The 9008-nt window shown below is 40.4% G+C and overlaps 1 long non-coding RNA gene across 1 annotated transcript in view; it reads right to left on the bottom strand.

The window, feature by feature from the left end:
• Positions 1-725: 725 nt before the first annotated feature.
• Positions 726-9008, bottom strand: part of LOC129399655 (uncharacterized) — a 115719-nt gene continuing 107436 nt past the window's right edge. Inside the window, exon 3 of the long non-coding RNA XR_008627226.1 lies at positions 726-832. This is a non-coding gene — a long non-coding RNA (uncharacterized LOC129399655). The remainder of the gene's footprint in view (positions 833-9008) is intronic.

Below are 9008 nucleotides of genomic sequence, written 5' to 3'. Positions count from 1 at the left end.
GACTAGATCCCTACCTCATCCTTCACAGGGTACAAAATTACACCTTCTGCAATGAAGCCACAGACTCAGGTGTAGCCCCAGAAGTCCCCAGGAACTTGGTGGTAATAGTAACTCATTTCTACTTCTATCTACCTGTCCCACAGAAAAACTCATCACAAGGCTGTGTTGGTAGCAAGAAATCACAGAACCTTAAATTATAGTCTGAGGAGAGCAGGACAATGTCATTAAAAGTTGTCCTGCAGGGCTAGAGTGATAGCACAGCAGGTAGGGCATTTGCCTTGCACGCAGCCGACCCGGGTTCGATTCCCAGCATCCCATATGGTCCCCTGAGCATGGCCAGAGGTAATTCCTGAGTGCAGAGCCAGGAGTCACCCCTGAGCATCGCTGGGTGTGATCCAAAGAGCAGAAAAAAATAAGAAAAAAAAAATAAAAAATAAAAGTTGTCCTGCAATCCACACCCAGAACTCAAAACAACAAACATGAAACAGTAAATATTTTCTGGGATTGGTCCAGTAGGGAAGGAAAAGAGCAACATTTATTTGACTACCTCAGAGAGATCTCTCTGAAAGCAGGGGGGTGACCTACAAAGATCCCCCCCCCAAATGCAACAGACACAATGGACACAACCTACAAAGATTCCCAACCAAGACTGCTTCTCCACAATGGAGAAGCAGCATAGAAAGCTACGAAGCTCAATGAGTGAAGATTGAGGGAGCGACTACTTACCAACCAGCTCTTGTGACTTCTCGGATATTCAGAGACAGCACGCTGAACATGGTAAATGAGCTTAAAGAAACATTGGTAGAGATAGTCCATAAAGCACAGGAAAGCACTAGAGGAAAAATGAGAAAAGTGAGAAAATTAGAATCTGAAGTAACAGAATGAAGAGTTCGGTAGGTGAAATAAAAACTCAACGGAAGGCGTCAGCATCGGAGTAACAGCTAAGGAAAAAACTCTGTGAGCTCCAAGAAAAAATGCAGGAAACCTCTGGAAAACAACAGAAGATGCCGTGGGAAGAGAAACCTTCAAAGAAATCAACAGAACAGCAGAGAACTGTGGGGTGATTTCAAGAAGGAAAACGTAGGAATCATCAGAGTCCCTAAGGAACAGGAAGGCAAAATCGATGAACAATCACTAGTCAAAGAAATCATAGATTAACAATTCCCAGAATTTTTATCTAGACGTATTGTGAGCAGTGCAGGGACTCAGATTCAAAAGGTCAGTAAAGTCCTAGCGAAAATAGACACAAATAGAAAAACTCCAGGAAATACTGTAATCAGAAAGACAAAAGCCAAAGACAGAAGCAGAATATCGAAGGCAGCAAGATTAAAGAAGTTACTTAGATACAAAGGAATTCTCACACGACTCACAGTCTATCTATCAACTGAGACTCTGAAGGCCAAAAGAGAACAGTGGAATATGGTTTAAAATTACTCATCAAGGTAGGAGTATTGTAACTATGTTGGAAGCTGAGATAAAACGCACCCTGAGGCTCACATAGGGAAAGTGGTTTGGGCTATGTCACTCAACAAATCAGTTTATCTGACACTCTCCCTACATTGAGACTTTGCCAGGTGCATGTATTTCTAAATATAGACACAGAAAAATATAGAAGTTGTGATAACAGAGGTTAGGGGAGGTTCCGTTTCCATCTAATGTACATTTTTCCACCCAGGAGTGACTCAAAACACACCTTTTACCTTTACATTACATCACATCAAGCACCCATGCCCATTAGCGTAGCATCACTGCCTGAGAGCCATTGTGGAAGCTTGGTCGCTCATCTGCGGGCACCAGGATGCTTGTGGCACCAAACTAGTTCAGTCTGAAAAGTGAAGAGAGTGAAGAAAGGGTGGAGGTTCTATAGTGCAGAAGATACTACGCCGATAATGCGGTTTGACTTGAAATTGGCCTCCAACCTAACCTCCTTTAAGCTCCAAGAGCCATAGTTTGCTAATCTATAAAATGGGGAAATGAGCCATGTTCCAAATACCTCATGATTATTTTAAATATCAAATGAGGCAAAGATTATGAAATGAATACAGGACTCTACCCACACACACAAGAATTCCATCCTGTTTTTTTTTTCATGCTACTGAACATGCTAGCGAAGTCAAAGGCGAAGAACAAAGCTGCAAACATGTTGATGAATGGTTTCTCTGTTAAAATATTTTCCAGCCAATGACATCTTGTTAGCAAGCTATTCTGTGTGTTGTAACATATATTTCACAATTTATCTACCTCACGCATGATGTCAAAATAATTGGCCTATAATATGTCTAAAATATAGTCAACCATTTCTGGATTTATTATGTGCACGGCCATTTGCATAATGATGAGTGAATTTACACACCGTGCATCTTTCCAGACTTTTAGGTTTCCATCACTTTGTCTTTTAAGCATCATGAGCCTTGTTACAAAATACAAGTGTCTCTAAGCAAGGTTGCTGCCATTTTTCTTCATGATAAAAGTAATTGACAGAAGCAGTGCTCCACTTTTGGCCTGGAGATGAGAGGTGAGTAGCCACTGATAAGAAACTGAGTCTCCTCCACTGGTCAGAGAAGAGATGGTTCCAGATATGCTACCCAACCCAGTCATGACAACGAGTGCACTCTCAAGAAGGTAGCAGAATCCTTTTTTTCTGGACTTGGAAGAAACTTCATCTACCCCAACCCAAGATGAGGGGACCCTCAGTATATAGCAATGGCTGGTGTAGTCAACTGCCATCCCCAAACCGTTCCCAGACCCATTCTCCCCTACTGCCCCCTACGACAGAGTAGAAAGTCAAATGCTTTCCCATTGACTTCTCCAGCTTTATGTTGCTACATGGCCCAGCCTCAGCCCATAAAGCACTGAATTTTTCAGCATATTTTTGTCAGAAGATATATCTCACCAGGAATAGACAAATTACTGTGGTTTAAAGTCATTAGAAATACTGCTTCTCTCTGTGCTCCTGCCATTAACTCACTATTATTTTTAGATTTGCTTTATTTTGTTTTTGACTTTTAGAAAATGCTTTTAAATTTAATTTCGTTTAAAGTTGTAAAACTAATCTACAGGATTCCGAAGGCAAATCTATAAATTGTAATATATCAGGGAACCCAGTTTCTGTTCTTATTTCCTTTATCCAGTTCGTGTTAAATGTAGGGGAAGTCCCTGGCATACAAAGCCTTATACTTTACAGCACCAATTACCCTTTATTGAGAAGTAACGAACCCCCAGTGACTACCGTGAAACTCATGGGAATATTCTGGGGAAATGAAGTACAGGCAACAGCAATGGTTTCCCTACTGTCCTCAGCCTTCTAGCTGAAAACCAGGGTCAACTGTGGGACGACATCCTGGCAATAGAGCCCCCAAAAGAGAATAGAAACATAACTGGAGGTTCTCTTGCTAATTTTTATGTAAAGAAAAGCCTGTTTTTCCATTCTGCTCCTTCTCAAGGCTTTATCCACACCTTGCTATCTTTGTTTTGCCTCTGATGTGCACTGCATATAAAATACCCCTTTCTGGAACTGGGGCAGCATGCAAGGTGCCTTGTATGCAGCCAACCCCAGTTTCATCCCTGAAGACACAAGTGGTCTCTGGAGCACATTCAGGAATGACCCCTGAGCACAGAACCGGGAATAAGCAATGAGCAGAGTCAGATGTGGCTGGAAAAAATAACCTTTTCTGAAAGGGGTGGAAACCTTTATTGCAAGTATAGCTTCCAGACAGACTCTAGGACAAAAGGCTGACTGGCAAAGGCTTTGAGAAGCTATTTCCCTGGGCTTACTTCCTGTTCTGTACTCAGGAGTCACTACTGGAGTGCCCTGGAACCCTATACAGGGTCGAGGATCAAATCTGGGTCTGCCACGTGCAAGAAAGCACCTCACCTGCTGTGCTATCTGTATCTCTGGCCCCTCAGGTCCAAGCCTTTGAAGGAAAATGCCAAGATCGGAGCCTTCATGGCAGATCAAACCCAGAGCCAGAGCCAGGAGTCTATAAACATCTGCGAGTGAACAGCAGCTGTCCTGGCAGTCTGGGTTCACCTACTCAAACATTTCCCCTCTTGCCATGAAGAAATAAATGCAATCTAGTGTGCCCCAAACCTGTCGCGTGATTTGTCTTGCATCAGTGGGCAAGAGCCCATCAGTAAGATTTTCCCACTACTACCACTACTACTTCTTCCTCCGTGTAACCGGTTTTTAAAGTTCTTAGCTTTCAGTTTAGTTTTTGTTTTTAAATTACTTTTTATTTTAAGTAATTTTAGATTCATAGAAGTTTCAAAATTAATATATAATTCTCACACACACATATATATCTTGCCTCCAGCTTTCCAATATATTACATCTTATTAACCTTGGTAGATTTGACAAAAGAAATGGATCTTGGTATGATGCTATTAATTAAAATATAGACTGCATTCAGATTTCATTATATTGTTGTTGTCCCACTGTGGTCCTGCGTCTGAGCCAGGATTCTATCCAGAATTCTACATTACAGTTCGTTGTCAAGACTCCTAAATCTCCTCCAGCCTGATGAGGTTGGTCAGCCTTTCTTTGTCTGTCATTATAGTAACACCTTTGAAAAAGACTTCCCAGCTAGATTATTGAATGTTCCTTATTTGAATTTGAATGATGGCTCTCTGTGGTTAAAGCAGGTTCTGTGCTTTGGGTACAAAAACCAAAGCCAAAAAATGAGAAGGAACAATATGTCCTTCCCACTCATGATTATCTCAGGAGATACACCGTGTCAGTGACTTCTACTAATTAATTTGGTTACAGTGCGGTCTTCCAGGTCTCCCTACTCAAGGGAGTAGGGCGATTTTTCCCTTTGCAATTACTCAGTATTAGCAAATACATTTTTTCCCTTTGTAATTACTCAGTATTTAAGGGAAAATACACTCAAACTATGCAAGATCTTATTTCTTCTCAAATTTCCCTTCACTAAGTTTAAGATGTATTAGTAATTCTTTTTTTTTTTTTTTTTTTTGCTTTTTGGGTCACACCTGGCGATGCACAAGGGTCACTCCTGGCTCTGCACTCAGGAATTACCCCTGGCGGTGCTCAGGGGACCATATGGGATGCTGGGAATCGAACCCGGGTCGGCCGCGTGCAAGGCAAACGCCCTACCCGCTGTGCTATCACTCCAGCCCCTGTATTAGTAATTCTTGACTGAAACAAATCTTAGTAACTCTTCCCAAATAGTGATTTCTTCCATTTCAATCGTTCTATATTTGTTCTGTCACACTATCAGAAAAAGAACTTTTCTTCCCCTTAATTTATTTATGTATTCATGGATATTTATCTTATGCTAGAGATTATACTCCACTACTCCCATTCTTTATTTCGCTTCTTATATTCTCCCAGACTTAGCCATTGAGAGCTCTTTCAAGTTGACTCCTTTGTCCTTCCAACGCTGCCCCAGGACTTATTTGCACATTTACTTCTGACACACAAGAGGTTTTCAAGTTCTTCCTATATTTTCTCTGCCCCAGTTTTTGAATCAGTTATTTCTCCAAGGAGTTTTGGTTCCTTTTGTAGAATGGTATTTTGAAACCAAGATTTCAGCACTATCTGGACTCCTTGCTGCTAAGGTGCCATTGAACGTCATCAAAAATTTTTTTTCTTGTTCTGCAAAATATGCTGCTCATCAAATAAAAAGTCACAGACTGGAAAGAATACTTCTAAAACACATATCTGATAAATGACTTGTTCTTAGTGCATTAAAAACTCGGAGACCGCCACCATATCAAAGCCCCATCTCTTTAACCACATGACCACAGATGCAGCCACGAGACTGCTCTACTCATCAAATCTCACATTGCTCACAATTACACTTCCTGTCACTGTGACAGGGAGGAAAGAAAAAGAGCAACTCCCAGCCTAATCTCTCACAGACTCCCAGGGGAACTAGCTCAAAGACTCAAAGATTTACCTTCAGCACAGCAGGGACTCTGCTAATCCAATGGGGAATGACACATCCAGGCCCACCAAGTTCAATGAGTGAAAACAGTAACAGAAGGCTCAACCAGCACCAGACAGCTCTGTAAATTCTCAGAGAATGACTTCACTGGCACCATGGTGAGGATGTTTAATGAGCACAAAGAAACAATGGCAAACCGCAGAAAATATGAAAGCCGAGATGAGAAAACTACAATCAGAATTGACAGAATTGTAAGGTAGGTAGGTGATATCAAAGGTCTGAGAAGCAGAAGAATGAGGGGTTCTGAGATGATCAAGGAGCTCTGAGATGGGATCCAGGAAACCTCTAAGAAAAAGTCTGAAAGCAAACTTGGGTCCTTGCACATGCAAAGCATGTATCCTAGTTACCTCTTTAAGAAAGTAAAATCACTTCATATTACATAGTCATTATATTTCACATATTACTTTCTAATAAAGTACTTCTATACTCTCAAAGAATAATAGTAAAATTTCTCAAAACTCAGTAGTAAGAAAACAAACTACCCAAGTAGATATGCCCAAGAACAAGTACAGTTCACCAAAAAAATACATGAGTGGCAAATAAGCTTAGGAAAAGATGTGCAACGTTGGTGGTATTTGAATATGCCACTTAAAACACAATGATATACAACCATGCACCTATTAAATGCCATGAAAAGTGAAAGCTATAAGCACAAGAAAGGATGCAGAGTGAATATAATTCTCATACACTTCTGGAGAGGATGCAAAATGGCATGGAAAGAGTTTGACAGCTTATTCTGACACTAAACATGCACTTAACATGCAAGTGATCTCACTTCTAGAAATTTACCCAAGAATAACACAAACTCCTCACACAAAAACTTTACCTGGATTGTTTAGTTACTCATTCATTATCACCAAAAATAATCTAAATATCCTAAAATCCCCAAATACCCTCTATTGGAGAATATATTAACAAACTGTACAGTCACAGAATGAAAACTAGTTAATAAAATACAACAAACTACTGATAGGTGCAACAATGCAGCAGGCTATTAGACGCTGTAAGAAGAGTAGCAGATACTGCTATTTTTCCAGATAAAAGGAGTCAGGCATTTGGGGCTGTAAAGCTAATACAGGGGATAACATACTTACCTTTGCAAGCAGCTGGTTCAGTCCCCAGCGCCATATATGTATGGTTTCCAAGCACCACCAGAAATGCAGAAGTTTAAAACAAAAGAAGATGATCATTTGAGTGATAAAATTTAAATCAATTTTAAAAAGAAATGCAGAAGATATCCTTGGGCACAGGGCCAGGAATAAGCTCTGAAAATCATCAGGTGCTAGAAGGAAAGGAGGAAGGCAGGAATAAAGGGAGGGAGGGAGGGAGGGAGGGAGGAGGGAGGGAGGGAGGGAGGGAGGGAGGAGGGAAGGAAGGAAGGAAGGAAGGAAGGGAGGAAGGAAGGAAGGAAGGAAGGAAGGAAGGAAGGAAGGAAGGAAGGAAGGAAGGAAGGAAGGAAGGAAGGAAGGAAGGAAGGAAGGAGGGAGGGAGGGAGGGAGGGAAGGAGGGAAGGAGGGAAGGAGGGAGGAAGGGAAGGGAGGGAGGGAAGGGAAGGGAGGGAGGGAAGGGAAGGGAGGGAGGGAAGGGGGAAGGGGAGAGGGAAGGGGGAAGGAAGAAGCTCCAAATGGCTACATCTAATGTGATCCCATTTACGTGACATTCTTGTAAAGGCTAATATAGAGACAAAATCAGGTCAGTATTCAGCAGGGGCTGGGGTTATGGAAGAAAATCATTATAAAAGCAGACACCAGGGAACTTTAGAGTTAGTGGAAATATTCCATGTCTTGTTTGTCATCATAGTTACATAATTATTCTATGAAGCATGTTCTGGTAACTACATGCATTTTTAAAATTTCATAGACCTATGTGCCATAAGGTATGAATCTTGCTTTACATAATTTATTCCTTAGTAAGAATGAAAAAAAAAACATGGTGGGAAATGACAGGGAATTCAAATCACTTCTCTGAATCTTCAGATTATTTGTCTTATCAAATACTACCCGCAATACTTAAGGGGCACCATTTAAATTTTCTATAATGTTTGTGTTTCTATGATCATAGGCTCAGAAGTACATATGAAACATGATGTAGATAAAGTTCTTTATACATCTGAAATTTGGTTTTACAAGGAAAAATGAGAGGAAAAAGCTATTCTCCTACACTCATGACAGCTGTAAGGAGACCATGTTAAGAGGCTTAAAATTCTAAGCTCTGGAGATATTCATTTAAGACACCAGGTGAGCTGATTACTCCTTTTAAGTTAGAGGGAGAAAATCTACCACATCTTTGTTCAAGCAGTGAGTTATTTTGAATGAACATGTTCAGAAAAAACAATCTCTTGAGGCAAGAGGCAGCATCATTTCCCTAAGGAAGAGATGCCGTCCCACTCTGAAGATCTGTCCCCACTGTCCCCTCAACACCTGGACTCAGTAATATTTTTATCCCCTCATTCCCCACCCTCAGCAACCTCACATCATACCATTAAAATTCCCTATTGCCCACTCTGTTCTATTTTAGACTGGGAGCCTTCGAGCTGTGGACAAAAAGGCTAATCCAGCTTCCTCTCTCTCTCTCTCTGTATATATATATATATATATATATATATATATATATATATATATTACTTTCTTAATTTTATTTTCATAAAGTTGTTCACAATAATTTATTACATTCAATATTCCAACACCAATCTCACCACCATTACACCTTCCCATCACCATTATTTTGAATTTTCCCACAACCACACAAACCTACCCCTAAGTAATTTATTTTGTATTGCTTATTATGAATAATATTCTTAAAATGACCTAAAAAGTCGCACAAAAATATGTACTAGAAAAGATTTTGTGCTGGAAAAAGTGATTTTAGATACTTATTATTGATGAAAAATCAAAAACAAGAATAGATGTCACTTAAACTTCTATAGATGAATGTTCAGTGGTTCTCAAAGTGTGGTTTGGGAAGTAGGCTCCCCAGTACTTTTTAAGGAATCTGAGAGTTGAACCATCTTTTCACAGCAAGCCCTTTTACCCTTTGGTGACA

The sequence above is a fragment of the Sorex araneus genome, chromosome X (genome assembly GCF_027595985.1).
Source record: "Sorex araneus isolate mSorAra2 chromosome X, mSorAra2.pri, whole genome shotgun sequence".
NCBI lineage: Eukaryota > Metazoa > Chordata > Mammalia > Eulipotyphla > Soricidae > Sorex > Sorex araneus.
This window is presented reverse-complemented; position numbering and strand designations above follow the sequence as displayed.